Source organism: Cupressus sempervirens, chromosome 3 (assembly GCF_028749045.1).
Source record: "Cupressus sempervirens isolate cs-2001-9-10 chromosome 3, ASM2874904v1, whole genome shotgun sequence".
NCBI lineage: Eukaryota > Viridiplantae > Streptophyta > Pinopsida > Cupressales > Cupressaceae > Cupressus > Cupressus sempervirens.
Window position 1 is genome coordinate 1,014,797,443 of NC_143120.1, and position 20,858 is coordinate 1,014,818,300.

General features: G+C 33.7%; 2 pseudogenes; both read right to left on the bottom strand.

Annotated features, from left to right (window-relative positions):
* Positions 1 to 14,560: 14,560 nt before the first annotated feature.
* Positions 14,561 to 15,762, bottom strand: LOC149570196 (glucan endo-1,3-beta-glucosidase-like; annotated as a pseudogene).
* Positions 15,763 to 15,845: 83 nt separating this feature from the next.
* Positions 15,846 to 20,858, bottom strand: part of LOC149570197 (glucan endo-1,3-beta-glucosidase-like) — a 91,884-nt pseudogene continuing 86,871 nt past the window's right edge.

Genomic DNA, 20,858 nt, shown 5'->3' on the forward strand with positions numbered 1-20,858 from the left:
AGCTCCAGCTATATTGGCATCATTGGCATGAGGGTCTTGGGAGTTAGAAAAAAAGCCACTACTTTCCTTCCAAGCCTTGTGCCTTTTGAGAAACCAATCAATTATTCTTGTTGCAAGATGCCAAGCTACTCCAGGTGAAGCTTCCACATTTTCATAATCCTACAAATACAATCAATCTTTTTATCCTATACATCCAAATGATCAGTGGAAATGATCATCGCAGAATCTTCTCTAGCGACAATGCTTAAGTCCTTGACTGGGACTTCACTTGTTTTCTTCAATAGCTTGACCTTGGAGAAAAAGGCTTGGGAAATGGAATGATCCCTTGACCACTTACCATAGGCTTGGGAAATGGAATGATCCCTTTTGACCTATTCAATAAAAATCTTATTTAGTGGAGATTCAATAGCAATGACAAAAATGGTAGTAGGCAGAGCTTCTGTATTTGGATTTTGGATTTCATGAATATATTTAGCCATTTTTATCTACAACTGCTTTAGCTCTTGTTTACCCCTTTGATCCTTCCATATGCGATGGGAAATCTTGGAGTTCCTTGTAGTCCATATCTTCATTTATGCCTCCCTAGAAGAAGGCCCAAGGATATTTTTCTCAACTGTATAACCTTGGGGAAGTATTTCATCTATGCCCTTATCAACCATTGGTTTCATCACTTCGGATGCCCACAACGTTTTATTCTCATCAATACTCAATATAGTCTCAATTTTTGCCATTTTTTCTTTAGGATTATTCCCAAGACATTTTCTTACCATATCGCCCACTAAGAGAGTTGTTGGCACTATGCTCCTTTTCTTACTCACAGAAAACTTGAACCAATTAGGAGTAGAAGGATTCTCTTTAGGAGGAAGGGTTTCTAGCATGGGTGATGAACTAAGCACCATTCAAGTTAAAGTGTTAGCTCCCTCTATTACTTGTTGATCCCCTTGTTCCATCTCATGAATTGGAGCCCCAATATAGGTTTATTCTCTTAAGTCAAGACTAATTGTTATTGACTTATCACAAGTCTCCTTCAAGCTACTCATATATTCTTGTTTCTTTCTACTACAAGGGAAAGTCCACTTGATAGAAGGGTGAAGATGAACTGAACCTTGAAAAGAGAGTTCAACTTCAACTCTTGAATTTAGTTTTCATATAGTGGGAGAAGGAACAACTTCATTTGTACCAAAAACAACTATGGGTAAATAGAGCAAGCATGAAACTTTTGAACACTACAAGCCACTAATTTTGACTATCTCTTGCCTATGAGCTATTGTTCTATTCTAGTTAGGACAAGAAAAGTTCTTCTACATAGGTCATCCTCCTTTGATATTATCAAGTCAATTTTCAAAAATAGGTAAGCTTCCAATTGCTCAATGTAACTTGGGTCAACAATTTTCTCATTTTCTCCTTCAATTACTCCAGAGGTATTTAGCAAGAGATAAAAATCCTTGATCTATGTTAGTGACAAGCTAGACCTTAACCTCTTCCTAACCTCAAAATAATCTTGAAAATTAGCCCATAAATCTTCTAAATGAGGAACATGGAGAGTAGAACAACCTAACTGGGAGTACCTTAGGGAAAATTCTTGACTACTAAAGTTAATCCTAGAAGAATAGGTTAACAGGTTCATGGATTTATTTTTAGTTCTAAGATTAAGGTCATCTTGGATTGTCTTTCATTTGTAATGCCTAAGTATATTAGGGAAGGTGTGGCCAAAGCCTTTCCAAGCTTTACAATTCTTTTCAACCTCTACCGATTATCTACATATTTTGATCAACACAAAATGATCGAGGTAGTTTAGAGGTAATCTCAGAGGCTTTCCTTCATATCCTTCGACCATGAGGTAGGTGAACTTTGTAAATTGGATAAAGAAACTAATGTAGCTATTGATCAATTGAGTAGCTTTCTCTATTATCCTTGATTTTATTACCTTTTGTAATTCAAACACTAATTTAGTTAGAAAAGCATCTTGAACTACTTTGAAACCTTTTGGGTTTTTACTCTTCTGCAAGAGAGGATAGTACTCATAAGTTGACATGCTTTGATTCTAGTCTAAGTGTGGTAAACTGATGCAGGAGCATCCAGAGGTATAAGGGCAATCCTGTGTCACCCAAAAAAAATGTACTTAGACTTAGTTTCTATTTTATGTCTTTGCATTTTTGGATACCCATTTGGCTCAAATAAAGGTTCCAACTCTCATAGTTCAACTATCAGTGCATTTAAAAATCCCGAAAAAATAGGAGCATGCAATTTGACCATCATTTTGGTGACCTAGAAGGTGTGACTTGGCCAGATGAATGTAATCGAGATTTAGAGCATTCCAGAAAAAGAATCAGGTCAAAAGGCCACACGGTTTGAAAGTTATTGCAATTTTTCGCTTTTTGGAGACCCCCTAAGAATGCTTCAGAGTCAGATTTGGGGCATTAAATGACCTCGAAAAGGGTCAAAAAAATGGGGGACGAGCAAAGCTTGTCCATAGGGCTATAGAGCGCTTTGAGAGCTTTTCGAAAATGTAAACGGTTCGTCAATCGGAGTTACGGTTCAAAAGTTATGCCTCCCGGAAGTTCGGCTACCGTTTCTGGACTCTTCTAGAATTGCACCGACTTCTAACGCAGCTTCCGGAACCTTCTATTTTGTTGGTGGATGCCTACTAGCACTTTCTAGAATGTACTCCTAGTCCTTAACCCTCCGGGGTCTATTTAAGGAGATTTCTGGCATTGTAAAAGGCAGTTGGGATTGGAGCTTGAGAGGAGGTGCTAAAAGGAGAAATATTCTCCAGATTTATGCTATTGTAAGCCCGCAGGGCATGTTTTGAGTTTATTTTCTCTGCACTGTTTGTACCAGCTTATTTTGTCAGATAATATAATTTCCCCTTTCTATTGTGTCTATTCTGGTTGTTGGGTTGTGTCTCCATCATAAACCCTTCCATTATTTTATACAACCCAAGATATAAAACAAATATGAAGACATAAAAATAGGAAATTCCAAAAACTTGAGAAAGTTTGTCTTGCAGCCTAGTAGCTATGATATCTACCTAGTCAATAAATATATCGTCTCCTAAGATTTTTTATATAAAGAAGTACATCCAATTCTCCCAATGAAAGGCACGTGGATTCCATTTCACTCTATTCAGTAGTGTAATGACATCTTTAATCTCAGGGATCATATGATCTCTAGGTAGTGGATGTAGAAGGCTAGAACCCCCTCTTTTGGATTCAAAATGCCAGCTTTTTGCAATGGTATTATTACATTCAAAGACACCCATAGAGAATTGAGTGTAGGAAGAGCTAATAGTCTAGTCCTCATAGATTTCATGTGGAGGAATCCTTAGTGCACCCATTACAATAACTCAACTAACATACTCCAAAACTTCACCATTAAAAGCACAAATATACTTTTTAGCTACATCATACCTATCTCTACATGCTAGAACCAATTCAGGATAGAAGAAGGCTTCAGGAAAAGTAGATTCTTGCAACAACCCATTATGTAAAGCCTTTTGGGATATAGACATGGGTTTTGGGTTTGCAAATCTAGCTAATAATTTACCCATGTCTTCTTTCACAAGGAATGTGTCTTCAATATTAGATAGGACACAAGTTATAATAGACTCCTTAAATTTATTTGGTAACTTAGGGTGAAATATGATAGGCATGGTAAGGATGTTAACAAGAATAGAATAGAACAAAAAGAATTGAAAACCCTTAAGATATTACAAGAAAAGAAATATAACTAATAATAAAGGGAAAGATACTCATCATGTCAGATGCATGCAAACTTTTCTAAAAGGAAATTCTTAAGCTACCTTTGCATATCTCTAGACAAGGCTAAAAAAGTCTTTTACTAAAAACAAAAATTGTAAAAAAGAATGGAAATGTGGTAGCTTCTTTTAAAACATAAAAGTTAGATTTAAAACATGCAAATGGATGACAAAACCAATGATAGGACAAGTAATTTCTATCATTAAAATCTCCTTTGGGCTCTGCATGTACCATGACATGTCTTGCCATAATTACTATTAACTTCTAATTAATACATATCTTTCCATAGATCTCAGTAAAAAGTTACACTTTCGTTGAGCTTCCTGCCTAGACACATGGTACCGATGGTATCAACCTTTCTGACCAAGAAAACATGAACCATTAAACTACAAAATGGTTCAATATTCAAGTTTAGAAGTCCAAATATATTGGAAAGTATGCTCTTTGACAACAAGGACTAGACATGAAGGTGGACTTATAAAATTTCAACCTTGAACAAAGTGTTCAATGTTCATGTTCAACTTCAATGATGAGAAAAAGCATAGTTTGGGACAAATAACTTTTCTAGCTTTGAACTATCTCGACCAAGAGAAACTTATGAACTTATGAACCTTGAAATTTGAATAAAATGTTCAATGTTCAAGTTTAGAGATTTGTTTGACCAAAACATTGAAGAAAAATAATGTTAAACTAGTCAATATTCACACTGGGGACATAGATACGAGACCTTCTCTTTATAGCAACTTCAAAATGTCATGATGACATAAAAATAAATGTAGACCATTCATGGGTAACAATTACAATAACAAAACTAGCTCATAGTATATACAAGACTTCACACATGCAACTTTAGGACCTATGTACTTGCTGACATCACCATCAAACTGTCCTCTATTACTGGTTGATGAAACATCATTAGATTATTCACTATCAAAGGATATAATACAAACATCATAAATGGATTCTCATGTACATTATCTCTATAATGCTCTCTATAAATCATGTACAACTTTTGTACATATTCGACTTACAAGCTACGTATTGAACCTTGCCATTAGGATACTATATTGAACATGTCCATGAACACACATCACTGGACACTCAAAACCTTGTTTGTACAACTAAGATCTTGGTTTGGTACTCTGCTAGTCTTCATAAACTTAATGCTATGTTGACATCAATGACAAACATAGTCATGGATGCAACATGTAGATACTATCCAATGGTTAGGATACTCCTCCAATGTAGTATTGTCAACATTCATGCTAACATTAGCATGAATGTTGATGGTATTCCCTTAGAGGAGTATCTTAAGAAATGCTATCATTCATGTCAACAAAGTGTCTTCTACTCTAAACAATCTTCTTAACTAGCTAGACCACTCTCATTCTTATCAATAAACTCCAACTTCAATAGCATACAAACTTCTTCTCTTTATCTTCAACTAATTTAGATAAATCAACATCCACCCAAGAAAACAACTCATTTATCTTCTTCTCTACTACATCACATAGATCTACAATTATCCTAGGGTCCAATCTTCTCGGAGACATCTTCCAACATTTTTGTAAACTATTTGCAGCTAATCTCTAACCAGATCCAACCTTTTATCTTAGCAGCCATCTCTTCATATTAAGATCCAGTTTCAAGTCCTCTATAATTGTAAGTTAGAACCATGATCTACCACCTCACAACCAAGATATATAGGACTCTAGAAAGAGAAATCCACCCCAAGATTGAACTTTATCCAAGCTTCTTTTAATAACTAGATCAACAACTTGCTCTAATAATATCCAACCCAATCAAATCTTGGTTCTGATACCACTTGATGTAGTGCAAGGCAATACAATCCCTAAAGGAAATGTCATAACCACCAACAAATAAGCACAAAATCTAATATAAACAATACAAATTCTTATAATAGAATCATAATATTTACATGTAACTTGCCTAATTGTAAGGCCTTTTGGGTTATGGTGGAAGACATCTCAACACCAATAGTTCTACAAGACATTACAAGATCCAACCACTAGCTTGCCTAGACTAACAACCTGGTAGAAACTTCAAGAAGAATCTAAACTTATGCTTGCAAGACACTAAGAATCCTTCTTGTTTCCAAGCCCACACTTAGCTACTAGCTCTACTAAACTTGGCTCCTCTTAGGTACTCCATGTTGAACTAAATAATCATTGATGTCTCAAGGAAAGGCCCCCTACTTATACTAATCCAAGACACAAGTTATCCTATCATAATAGACATTAAATTAGCACTCACATTAAGTACACCCTCAAGCCATAAGTTGGCTTGCAAGAGACATTAGATAGACAAAATAATTAAATACTTAAGACAAGCCCCAAGTTTACAATGCATAACTAATTGATATGAAAACATAAGAGTATGTACCCTTAGGCATAGGTCTAAGTGTCATCCAACATTCCAAATCAAAGAGTGCACATACCACCTCCCTTAGATCAAAGATCCTAGAAATACTTTTTGAACTCTAGCAATAAATCAAGAATACGAGACCACCATCTCTAAGTTGTCTCTAACTTAAAGATAATTACTCCAATCATCATGTGCACTTAGGATAAGGTTCCCTATTATGTCTCAAACATATTCCCATTCACACAAACTATAGGTCCATCAAATTCAAGCTTGATGATCCTGCATCAAAAGCTCAATAGCCATATCTACTAATTACCATAGCAAGCATCAACGCAAGAAATGATATTAACCAAATCATTTGAATTGCTCATTGTGCTTTAAAAAATAGAGAGAAAAAGAAAAATAGGAAGATGAACCTTCTATACTCTACATGACAACTGATTAAGGCATATAACTTTGAGATATTTTATAGAATTAGAACATGGAAGAATTCAAATATTTCTTCCTGTTCTATTATATCTCATCGAGAAATAAACTTTTTCAATGTTGTGGTTATGAATGAAAAGGGGATCTAAGGCAAAGAAGTTTCATGGCTTTCATTCTATTCTATATAGGCAGAGTTGGGCACTCTGAACCAAAGTAATAAAGATGGCCTATAAAACTATAATAATACATTAATAGTAATTATTAATATCTTTTTTCATTTGGATGCTTGCAAGATATGTGTCAAAAATTTAAAGCACAAATAGGGCACATGTATGTTATAGCAAAATACCTCAAAGATAGCGCACAAAGACATTCTATTTCCCAATTTGACTCTCTAAATTTGAGTTGGGATTGGAAACAGATCTCCATTTTTAGAAGATAACCCAAAATCTTCAACTTTCTAATTATCTCAACTTTTATCTTCATTTTCCCCAATTGTTCTCCATCATCCATTCAAACTTTAATTATCCTTATAAAACCTCTTTAAACCCATATGAAAAAATCCAAAATCCTATTTACTTCTCATTTATGCAAGTTTTTTATTCAAGCAATCACTATCCTTTAAGTTATTTGTCAAATTTCTAAGTCCAAGTGTCAAATCCAACATGGAGTGCCACTTCATCAAAGTGTAAAGAGTTGATAGAGGAGTAATTTATAAGGGGTGTTTGAATTTAGATTAATATATTTATGCTTAGTAATTTTTTCTATTTGCAAGGCTTTCATGCTTAGTAGTGTGGTGTTTTTAAATAATTTCTTACGTACTAACTTTTATATTTCTCCTATGAATTTTTGGCGAACCTAACATGGACCTATAACTTGAGAAGTGCTTGAAGAAAACTTAAAAATCCATTTCAATTTCAATCATATGGTCGATATTTTATTTTATTTTTCATATCTACAAATATTTTGCAAGTAATAAAACTTCACCCCCTTATTCTTATTCTATTGCAACTAACTCTTCAGCTTTCCACATCTAACAACATTTTTCTACATGTGCTCCTTCAACTAGTTGCATATGCATTAATCTTTGTGCAGTTGATACTACATATTGGCACGATTAATAGTTTATAGTGCTTTAATCAAGAATGCATTATGTTGTGAAAATTGACATTCTACCACAATTGCCTGTTAATTTTTTAAATTTTTTTCTAGCCTAGAATTGACATGGAGGTACTTTTTAGGTATTTTTGTTTGTTGTTTCAATGCGGGAAAGAGATCCAATGTCAAATGGAAAGAAAATTCTTTATACATACATCAGAATTTAGATTGAGGAAACAATTTGCTGTAGGAGCAAGTGCTGGGCATAGGAATTTTTGGTTCGCAATTGTGATGGTATTAAAATATTTTTTGTTATTATTAAATTTTAGGGTTTGCATTGCATTTGGGGTGGTATTTAATTTTAGGGCTTAATTTAATATTTTTTTATAACTTTAGTAAAGGTTTAAACAAAACCTTTACAGGTCTGGTGGTTGCCAAAACTATTTCTTAACTATTTGGCTTTGTTTATAAATTCTCTCTAAAATCTTTTGGGAGAGTATGATTTGAGATTTTCTTTTCTCTGTGAAGAAGGACTGATATGTCGAGAAGATTATTATCTGGCCTGAATAGATGAAATAAATAATATTTGTAGTGCTTTATCGCTACTTGGTTTTGGTTTTATTTTATTCACTACGTAAATTGGTTAGGGATGCATATCATATCTATTGGTTTCTGAATAAAGTAGAAGTAGCATTTTTTTTTGGTTTAAAAGTTGTTGTTGTAGGAAGCTAGACTCACACAAGAACCTCTGGAAGTTTATTTCAGAAAAAATGCCTCTTGCTCATATAATCACCATGTGAAGTGGCCTGAGTGTGGTGGAGAGTGGGTAGGAGGAATGTATATTACTCTCTTCATGGCCATTTGCAAGAATGGGCTACAGTTTGAAGAAACATGTGTTTGGTAAGGCATCATCCCTATGTGCTTTCCATGAATGAACACATGTAACTTGTAAGGTGTTGTTCATATATGGTATTTTCCTTGTAGTTCTTTTAAGTTTCTTCTTCCCATCCAATATTGAGCCTATTATAGGCTTTTTCTTTGTTATCTCCTCATCATATTGGTATCAGAGCAAGACAAGCTCTTGCTAGGAAGTGTATGTCTGCAGAAGAATCACAGATTGAAGCTAAGGCTCACACCATGCCTTCAAAAAGTATGACTCCGGATGCCATCAAAAAGATGATGGAGGAACTTCTGGAAGAGAACTTGAAGGAGTCCAGTAACAAGGATAAGTAGAATGAGGTGGAAGAAGGTACCAGTGGAGATGAAGAAGGAGAACAACACCAAGATCTACCAAAGGAATTGCCTATAGATCAAAAGGCATTTGTTGATGCTTTAAAGTCAATAAGAGGAGATATTGCTGACAAGCTACCTACATATGGAGGTAGTCTCAATAATGAGGAAGTGATTGAATGGATTGAAGAAATCACCAATCACTTTGAGTTGAATGAAGTTCCAAAGATTGATAGAGTAAGGATTGCAAAAGGAAAACTGAGAGGATCTGCTTTGTCATGGTGGAATTATATTCAAGGAGAAAGGATACAAAATAATAAAAGTATGATTTCTTCATGGGAAGTAATGAAGGCAATTTTTGCCTGTAGATCATGAAGTGCAGTTGTTCAAAAAGCTACAAAGCATGAGGCAGTGAAAGATGGACATGAATACGTATACAAAAGAGTTCCATAGGTTAACTCTTAGGGCAAACAAACAAGAGGAGGAACCAGAAAGAGTGGCCACCTATTTAAATGATCTGAGAATGAACATACAAGAGGAGATCAGCCTCTTGGCCCCAGATATATTGGGGAAGTGTTTTCAACATTCTCTTAAGGTTGAAGAGAAGTTGAAGAGGAAGAGTGATCAACAACAAGGAGGGAGAAGTGGAAGGAATGGCCGAGGCAGAGGAAACTTCAACAATAGATGACAAGGCCAGAGGTCCCAAGGTGAGTCTAACCCTAAGGAGCAAGCAGGTGACTCAAGTAGCAGAGGAGGCTACGGTGGAAGGGGATCTAATGGAGGAAGGTCAGATGGATCAGGTAGAGGATCCAGTTTGTCAGGAATGAAGTGCTATAGTTGTGGTCAGATAGGGCACCCAAAATATAAGTGTCCACAAAGGGCATCTACTTCTCAAAATGGTGAAAGGAGAGTCACTTATGTTGAGAAAGATAATATGAGTATGAACTCACCAAAAGTTCAGTTGATGATAGAGGCTCAGGGAGAAAGTCTCATGTTAAGGAGGACACTTCTTAAGGAACTGCTAAAAAAGGATACTACTCAAAGGAGGGCTCTTTTTCGAGTTCAATGCAAGGTGAAAGGTAAGTTGTGAAAAGTAATAATTGATTCAGGTTCCATAGATAACATCATCTCACTTGAAGCTATAAACAAATTGAAGTTAGAGAGACTTCCACATTCTTTTCCATACAAGGTTAGTTGGTTGAACAAAGGGCAACAGGAAGTTGTGAATGCGTAAGCTTGGGTAGAGTTCAGAATAGGGGAATATAAAGATAAAATATTGTGTGATGTCTCACCCATAGATGCTTGCCACCTCTTGCTGGGAAGACTTTGGCAATTTGACAGGAATGCACTTCATGATGGTGAGAAGAATTCTTATAGCTTCCAAAAGGATGGAGTAACATACAGATTGAATTCTGAAGGAGAAGAGAAAGGGGTTGGTCAAGTTGGACCAAGTGTGTTGATGGTTTGTGAGAAAGAGTTCATTAATACTCTTGAAGAAGATGGAATAGGCTTTGCATTGGTGCTGAAGCCTAAGGAAGACAGGAAGAAGGAGTGTAGGACAACAGGCCCGAAAGAAGTTGAAGAGTTGTTGAACCAGTACAAAGAAATCATTGCTGAGGTAATGCCTGAGTCTCTGCCACCAATAAGAGACATAAGTCACCAGATTGATCTTATTCTTGGAGTAGTGCTACCCAACAAGGCAGCATATAAGATGACACCAGAACAAAATGAAGAGATTGTCAAGCAAGTACAGGAGTTGATTGACAAGGGGCTAATAAGGAAAAGTCTTAGCCCATGTGCTGTACCCTTAGTACTTGCTCCAAAGAAGGATGGTAAATGGTGGTTGTGTATTGATTCTAGGGCTATTAATAGGATAATTATAAGATATAGATTTCCTATTCCCAGAATAGAATATTTGTTGGATTGTTTGGGGGGAGCTTCATATTTTTCTAAAATAGATCTCAAAAGTGGGTATCATCAAATAAGGATATGAGAAGGGGACGAATGGAAGACAACCTTTAAAACTAATGAAGAGTTGTATGAATGGCTGGTTATGCTATTTGGTTTATCTAATGCTCCTAGTACATTTATGCGACCAATGAATGAAGTTTTGCACGACTTCATTGGGAAGTTTATTTTTGTCTACCTTGATGACATTTTGGTGTATAGCAGGAATAAGGAAGGGCATTTGCTGCATTTGAAGATGGTTTTTCAAAGGCTACAGGAGAAAAAGCTGAAGATAAACTTGGAGAAGTGTGACTTTTTGAAACAAGAGTTGGTGTATATTGGATTTGTGATATCCAAGGGAGAATTGAAAATAGATCTATCTAAAGTGGAGGCCATCATTAATTGGCCAACAACAAGGGCTATTGGAGAGGTTTGAAGTTTTCATGGTTTGGCCACATTCTACAAAAAGTTCATAAGGAAATTTAGCAACATTTGTGCACCAATTTTAGACACCATCAAAGGAGGAGGTAACACAAAATTTGAATGGAATAATGCAGAAAATAAGAGTTTTTAGGAACTCAAACAAAAGGTAGCCAAATATTTTTTTATTGTTTTACCAGATTTTAATAAAGTTTTTACAGTAGAATGTGATGCTAGTGGCTTTGCAATAGGGGCTATTCTTAGTCAAGAAGGTGGACCTTTTGCATTTTTCAGTGAGAAGCTAAATGAGGCAAATAAGAAATATTCTTCTTAGGATTTGGAATTGTATGCCATGGTCTAGGCATTGAAAACATGGAGGCACTATTTGCTGCCTAAAGATTTTATTGTGTATACTGACAACCATGCTCTTAGTTTCTTGAATGGGCAGGAAAAACTCAACCATAGGCACATGAAATGGGTTGAGAGTTTGCAGGCTTATACTTTCACAATCAAACATAAGAAAGGACAAGCCAATAAGGTGGCTGATGCACTTAGTAGAAGAATGTTAATAGTGCAGGAAGTACAAATCCAAAGCATGGGTGTAGATGCATTGAAGGGAATGTATGCAAAAGATAGATATTTCAGCGAAGCATATGAGGTTTGCACTGAATTGGAAGACAATTTTCATTCTATTTTTTTTGAATTTATTGTGCAAGATGGACTGCTGTTTAAGGGCAGTCAACTATGTATTCCCAAATGCTCTATGCGGGAAAATTTTATTAAAGAAAAACATTATGGAGGTCTTAGTGGTCATTTTGGACTCAACAAGACATTAGAATTGGTACAAAGATTTTATTATTGGCCTAAGATGCAAACAGACATTAGGAAGTTTGTGGAAGGTTGTCTAGTATGTTAAAGGGCAAACAGAGTATCAACAAATGCTATATTTTATCAGCCTTTACCCATACCGAATAGACCTTGGGAGTGTTTGAGTATGGATTTTGTAATGGGATTACCAAGGACAAAGACAGGTTATAACAACATATTTTTGGTTGTTGATAGATTCAGTAAAATGGCTCACTTTATTCCATGTAGAACCACTAATGATGCTAGTTATATTGCAGGACTATTCTTTAAGGAAATAGTTTGTATTCATGGTTTGCCATTGAGCATTGTATCTGACAAGGATATCAAGTTTGTGGGTCACTTTTGGAGAACCCTATGGAAGAAGTTGGGCACAAATTTATCTTTTAGTTCAGCCTATCATCCTCAAATGGATGGAAAAACTGAGGTGGTTAATAGATCCTTGGGAAACCTTTTGAGGTTCTTGACACGAGAACATGGACATAGTTGGGATGCTATCATACCTCAAGCAGAGTTTGCATATATTGACTAGTGAATCGTAGCATAAGCATGAGTCCTTTTGAAATTGTTTATGGGAGACATCCAAGCAGAGTTTTGGAACTCAAAAATATGAATGGTTTCGAGAAAAGGATTGGACATGTAGAAGACTTTGCTGAACCAATGGTGGAAGTACATGAGCACGTGAGGAAAAATCTACAACAGAATAACCTAAAGGTGAAGGCTAAAGCAGATTTGAAAAGAAGAAATGTATAGTTCCAAGTTGGAAACATGGTTATGGTTCACTTGAACAAAGATCAGTTACCTCAGGGTAGCCATACAAAGTTGATGATGAAAAAGATTGGACCGTGTGAAATTTTAGAAAAGTATGGAGAAAATGCTTACAAAATGGCATTGCCTCTAGATGTAGCTATTTGACCTATATTTAACGTCTTGAATCTCACATTGTATAAAGGTTTAAACAAAGAAGTTGGTACAGAAGCAATAGCACATGAATCAAATGACTGGATTCAAGAATTGCCTTCTAAAGAGACACCCCAGATGGAAAGTATAATCAACAGCAGGGAAGCAATGAGGATAAGACACAAAGTACACATGGAGTATTTGGTTAAGTGGAAGGGCCTTCCAGATTTTGAAGCCACTTGGTTGCCGGAAATAGAAATTTTAAGGCAAGGTGGGGATATACAACAGTTGGTCTCCAACAAGACTTGAGACAAAATTCACCCTTGGGAGTATGCTGCAGGAGCAAGTGCTGGGCATAGGAATGTTTGGTTTGCAATTGTGATGGTAAATAAATATTTTTTGTTATTATTAAATTTTAGGGTTTGCATTGCATTTGGGGTGGTGTTCAATTTTAGGGCTTAATTTAATATTTTGTTATAACTTTAGTAAAGATTTAAACAAAACCTTTACGGGCCTGGTGGTTGCCAAAACTAGTTCTTAACTGTTTGGCTTTGTTTATAAATTCTCTCTGAAATCTTTTGGGAGAGTATGATTTGAGATTTTCTTTTCTATGTGAAGAAGGACCTCAAATGTTGAGAAGATTATTATCCAACCTGAACAGATGAAATAAATAATATTTGTAGTGCTTCCTTGCTACTTGGTTTTGGTTTTATTTTGTTCACTCTGCAAATTGATTAGGGATGCATATCATATCTATTGGTTTCTGAATAAAGTAGAAGTAGCATTGTTTTTTAAGTTTAAAAGTTATTGCTGTAGGAAGCCAGACTCACACAAGAACCTCTGAAAGTTTATTTGGGCAAAATGCCTCTTGCTCACATAATCACCATGTGAAGTGGCCTGAGTGTGGTGGAGAGTGGGTAGGAGGAATGTACATTACTCTCTTCATGGCCATTTGCAAGAATGGGCTACAGTTTGAAGAAACATGTGTTTGGTAAGGCAACATCCCTATGTGCTTGCCATGAATGAACACATGTAACTTGTAAGGTGCTGTTCATATTTGGTATTTTCCTTGTAGTTTTTTTCAGTTTCTTCTTTCCATCCAATATTGAGCCTATTATAAGCTTTGTCCTTGTTATGTCGTCATCACAATTGAAGAAAATTTAGAGGCAAAACAATGTTGTTGTAAGTTGTTTTTCTGTTTATCAGTATTTATAAAGAAAATTAGTCATTAAATCTAGATCTCTCAGTTCTGGTATTGCTTCAACCATTACTGATATTAATATTGTTTTTCATCATAATTTTTTATTATAGCAGATATTATATTAGGCGAACTGCTATTGTAAACAAATTTTGCTTCAAAGTCTTTTTTGCTTCTACTTAACACTTCACACTTCGTTACATATAAACAACGTTTTCTTTCCACATACCACAAAATTACAACTACCCAACAACTATGACATACTACCTCTCTTATTGTAATCGAAAACTCTTGTTTCAATATTGTGGCGACAACACTAATAGACGCACAGGGACTAATTAAGGGAGAACTTCACAGGGTAGACGGGCTTCTCATCAGTGTAAAAAAGCCCAAAATGTTTCTCCGTCTCTTCAGGATTTTCCTTTTCTTAGTCTCCCTTCTTGTTCTCATTGAAAAGAGCGAAGATATAAGTGTCGATGCTGCTCCCAGGTCTCTTTGGAGTCCCTCGTTGGACAATACATGCTGAATGAGATTATTGATGTAAGTCTGCGCATTCTCAATAGTTGCCGCATCACTCCCTGCAGAAGGCCACCCGCTTTCAGTTATCACAATTGGCAGATCTGGATGTCACAGGGAGGCCATTGCAGAGACAAGAGTATCGAACATGGCGTCAAAAAGGTTGGTGTAGGACAAATCTCCATCTGCAACAGGATTCGTGGGGTTGAAGAACGAGTAATCTAAACCGATGGATTTATTGCCGACGTAGGAGAAATAGGGGTAGACGTCCACCATGAAAGGAGAGCCATGGTCTTGCAGGAACTGGAGAATGGAAGTCATGCTGTCTTTCACCGAGTCAACGAACGTCCCCTCTGACGGATGGTTGTATGAGCCGGTGTGAGTGACGATCATGGAGTGGGTTGTGGAGACCTTTATGTTATTCTGCAGATTGGCATTCTCAATGGCCTTTTGAATGTTTTGAATTGCAGGATCAAGATATGCGACGTACTCAGCATTGTTTACCATTGCCAAAACCTCGTTTCCTAAAGCAATGTATTTGATAATTTGGAAGGGTAGAAAGCTTTGATGTTGTCATTCACCCACCCGTTTGCAGCATCTTGACTGGAAGCAACGGCTTGCAATCCAGGGTTGTCCACTCCTACAATTACGTCGATTCCAGAGCCTGCAAGGAACCGCAGTACATCTGCGTTTGGTCCGTAAATTCTCATTTTCCCGATGCCGTTGTTCTTCAGCAAAGAGACAACGTCGCTTGGGCTTGGTAGATAGTCTGCATCCATTCCATAGTTGACGCCTATCCGCTCACAATCTATAATATTAATATAAACCACACATCGTTACAAGTATACAATAAAAAATTAAACAGTCGCTAATTCCCTACTTAGTTGTTTAGATATAGACTTGTAAATTGTTATTGCTCAATGATCTGATCTTTAATTTACCTCCATGCATCGAGCTTAGCAGAATGGTGGTGCAAGAAATGAGAAGAAAAATAAACTTCGGGTGTTTGAGATACTCCATGATGATTGATAAAATGCTTTGAAGATAGCGGTCCGCGCCGTGCTAATTTATAAGCGGCTGTGTTGCGATATAGAGTTGACTGATTAAAAGCAATGAAATTTTTGCCGTGTAAACTCTGCTGAATGTGGCTGTGTAACGACATCCATTAAAGTCGTGCCGTTTGCCAATTGGAGTTTTGATTGACTGTTACTGCCCTGCATATTGTCCACACAACAATCTAGATACACATTTGGCCGAATTGTGTATATCTTGAATTTCAAGAAATTAATGAGATCGTTGCCGGGATTTTCGGGAGCTTTGACAGTAGCGGAGTGGCTACAGAAGCATGCAAAATTAAGGAAGATCATAACAACTCTGGAAACTCAACCGTCAAAGCTACACAAATACATAGTCGAATTGTTTGAATGTTATTTCATTATTTTATTTTTCTACTAAAATATGGGTCATTGGTATATCACTTCTAATAAGCGGTAAAGCTATAAGCGGGAGGAGTTAATTTCAGACTTCAAAATGCTATTTTGAGAATGTTAAATTATTTCTAAATAAGTATTTTATTTGGAAACAAAATTTCATGTCTATATTTATAAATATGATGGCACATTAACATGTTTTTTGTTAAAGTGACAAAAATGATCCCCAAAAGAGTAAACCCATAGATATGCACAAAATCATGTTTAATGGTGCATTGGTGTAGTACCACATAAGTGGTTGTTTTCTTTTAAAAAAAGTCTCACTTTTTGGGAATGTGCATTGATGAGACATTTTTAGTGCACCACTAAGGTCTATTTGTTCATATACTAGCCTAAAGTGTTTGCCTAACATAGCACCTTTTGGACACATTCACCTATTTGCTCTTCTCCACTACATTGTACCTCAAATACATGCCATGACACGGAGAAATAAATAAACACTAAGCTAATACAGAGAAAATTCTTAAAAATGTTTTAAAGAAAAATCAACATTTACTTATTATTTAATTATTAAGTTGAAATGAATATATATATATATATATATATATATATATGTATGTATATATATATATATATATATATATATATATGTATATATGTATGTATATATATATATATATATATGTATATATATATATATATATGTATGTATATATATATATATATATATATACATATATATATATATATATATATATATACATACATATATACATATATATATATATATATATATATATATATATATGTATATACATATATATATATATATATATACATACATATATATACATATATATATATATATATACATATATATATATGTATATATGTATGTATATATATATATATATATATATATATATATATATATATATATATATATATATATGTTAAATAAAATGATGGACTCTACTTTCATACATTTAATTGTAATTAATATTTTGTAAACTTTATTTGAGGTTATCCATAGTCATTATGTTTCAAAATGTAATTTACTATTTAAATCCCGCTTTCACTTTAGTCAATGTATTGCAGTATTTGAAGGTGGTTGGTATTAATAAAAGACTTATGAAATACACAATCTTTCATGTATACTAATTAGTTACATATAGGTGATCCAAAATATGTGTCACAATCCTTTAAAATGAGCCTAAGTTTTAGAAAATGTTACAATACTCAAAGTTAATAAAAGCAATCAAATTAACAATAAGCCATGTAGTCCATTAAGGACTAGCTACAAAGTGTTCAACTCTTTTGCACTTAAGTTTGAATAGGGAAACAAGAATGTCATATAGGTCAATAGTGATGCGATTAAAAAGAAATGAGATGATTATAGGAACTTCACCTAAACTACACCTTTTGTTGAATGCCACCTTGAGGATTTCTTGCAGTAATCTTCATTATTAATAATAGGAACAAAGAAATTTAGATAGTATATCAAGAGTATAATTTTTTTTCTCCTTTAAACTAATATTTTCATTTAGAATTATATTTGTATAGATGTTCAATATAAAGTAAACAATAGGCATAATTACATGCAATAACTTGTAGTAAATCATAATATTTTTTATTTTTTATTGCAAAATATAAAGTCAGAAAAATTAAAGTAGCATACAAATAAATTATTTATGCACATATATTTTATGCTATACAAAGATTTCCTATAAAATAATGGACCACACCTTGATCTTTTGAGAAATAGATTCAAACAACTAAAATGTTTAAAATATATAAAGTTCCTCCTAGGGTAATAGAGTTGTGTGATAATTTTACTATAATAGAACATTAAAAGTAGGTATCTTGTATATTACTTTATTACTTTGTTTAACTTTTAGTAACAAAGCTGCGTTACAATTTTTAATTCACTTATATTTTTTCTTATACAACACTATGTAGGTTGTGTAAAGGAATTGGCATATAAAGAGGTAAGTGGAGAAATTTTTATTTCATTTCAAAGCATAGATAACTTTCCACATCCTAAGCTAATGTTTACAAATGGAGATGTAAACTTGTTGACAATAAACTAATAATGTTGAAGTCACTCAGCACCTAATCTTTCATGGTTGAAGAAATTGTTTCTCTTCCAATTAGTTGAAGCACCCATCAAATGTAAATCTAAAAACCTCTATTTCAAATAAGATTTAAGTGCAATTTGAACATGAGAAAATATTGTTGTGATTTTTTGGTGTACCAATACATAGTTATATTTTTTGTTGATTAGATATGGATTTGAGCATTCATGATTATAGATACAACATCCATGCTTCTCCCTATTGTATAATATTTATCTTTCAGTGTCCGATAGCTGTAATGACTAGAAATCTCATATTTATTCTACTATATCTCAAAAGTAGTCGATAAAATGATTTGACAATAGTAGTTTTTTTGTATTGCTTGGAAAATAAATAGCAATCCAAAGAATCACTTGAAAAAAGATTAAGATTAAAATGTCTTTAAATGTAGGTTGAGCTTTGAATTCAGAATATAAACCATGTAATTGTATTATCTCACATAGAAATACAAATGGAAGACATTTTCCACATAATGTATAGACAAGTAACAATAATTATGAAAGAAACATTTAAAGGAATATATAGAAAGTGAGTAATATAAAAGGTTCTCTTGAACTCTCATCAACCATAAAAATTAAGGAACTTGTGCATTTGGCTGGTACAATTTATCTCACCTCCTTAGAGATGCAAATGTAGACATTTGATTCTTTCCAACTTTTTGCTATAATTGTTGCCATTTCTTCGACCAAATTTCAGTTGCATACACTAGAAAATGCATTGGAACATGATTTTGAAGTAACATATTAAAATATCTAAATTGTGATGTAAAATATGATTAGAAAATATTTATTGACATTTAATTTTCCATATGTATAGAGAAAGCAACAATCTCATATGTAATATATTGGCACATTCTTACAAAAACTAGAACCAAAGATAGCTTCCTTCAATCTCAAAGTATGACAAGACACATATAGGAAATGATTAAAAATTAATTTTTTTTCTTATGAAAAATAGATTCAAATAAATAAAATATTTAAAATATATAAAGTTCCTCCTAGGGTAATAGATTTGTATGAAAATATTACTTTAATCAAACATTAAAAATAGGTCTCCTATATATTACTTTGTTACTCTATTTTACTTTCTATAACTAAGTTGTGTTACAATTTTTAATATTTGACTTATATTTTTCTTATAAAACACTATGTAAGTTGTAGAAAGGAATCAACATATAAATAGGTAACTAGAGAAATTTTTATTTCATTTCAAAGAATAGATAACTTTCCACATTCTAAGCTAATGTTTACAAATGGATATGTAAACTTGTTGACAATAAACTAATAATCATGATGTTACTCAACTCCTGATATTTTATGTTTGAAGAAATAATTTTTCTTCCAATTAGTTGAAGCATCCATAAAGTGTAAATCTAAAAATATCTATTTCAAATAAGATTTAAGTGCAATTTGAACATGAGACATTATTGTTGTGATTTTTTGGTGCACTAATTCATAGTTATAATTTTTGTTGATTAGATATGGATTTGATCATTCATGATTATAGATAGAACATCCATGCTTCTCCCTATGTTATGATATATATCTTCCAGTGTTCAATAGCTATAATGACTAGAAAACTCATAATTATTCCTCTATATCTCAAAAGTAGTGTATAAAATGATGTGACAATAGTAGCTTTTTGTATTACTTGAAAAATAAATAGCAATCTAAAGAATAACTTGACAAAATATTAAGACTAAAGTGTCTTTAAAGGTAGATTGAGCTTTGAATTTAGAATATAAACAATGCAATTGTATTATCTCACATAGAAATACAAATGGAAGACATTTTCCACATCATGTATAGACATGTAACAATAATTATAAAAGAAACATTTAAAGGAGTATATAGAAAGGAAGTGATATAAAAGGTTCTCTTGAACTCCCATCAAAAATAAAAATTAAGGAACTTATGCATTTGGTATATATAAGAAGATAAGTTGGAACATGATTTCCAGGTAACATTTTAAAGTATCTAAAACATGATGTAAAATATGATAAGAAAATATTTCTTGACATCTACTTTTCCATATGTATAGAGAAAGGAACTAGCTCATACAATATGTTGGCACATTCTTAGAAAACTTAGCACCAAAGATAGCTTCCTTCCATCTCAAAGTATGACAAGAAAAAGATAGGAAATGATTAAAAATTAATTAATTTTCTTCTACACTATAAAGAAACCCCAAAAAGTATGTTTTATATGTTCACTTTGTTAACCAACAGGAATTTTAGTTGAGAGCATTCTCAAATACCTAAATTTATTATGTATATGAAGTTTGTGGTGTAAAATTTTCCATGATAGAACTTGAGCATTTTCCTCAGTCTTCATTTACAAAATTTGAACACTCAAACTCATCCATTTCTTTTGTCCATATTTACAAAATTTTCAAGTAAATATTTTTTAATAGAAACTATGAAAAATTAAAAAAAATTAGCCATACCTAGTCCTTGAAAGCTTTACATTATAGATGTGTACATAGTTTTGTAAGCATCTCCATAGGAACTAAATACAAGTCAAATAGTTAAAAGTACAAAGTTACGTCACCT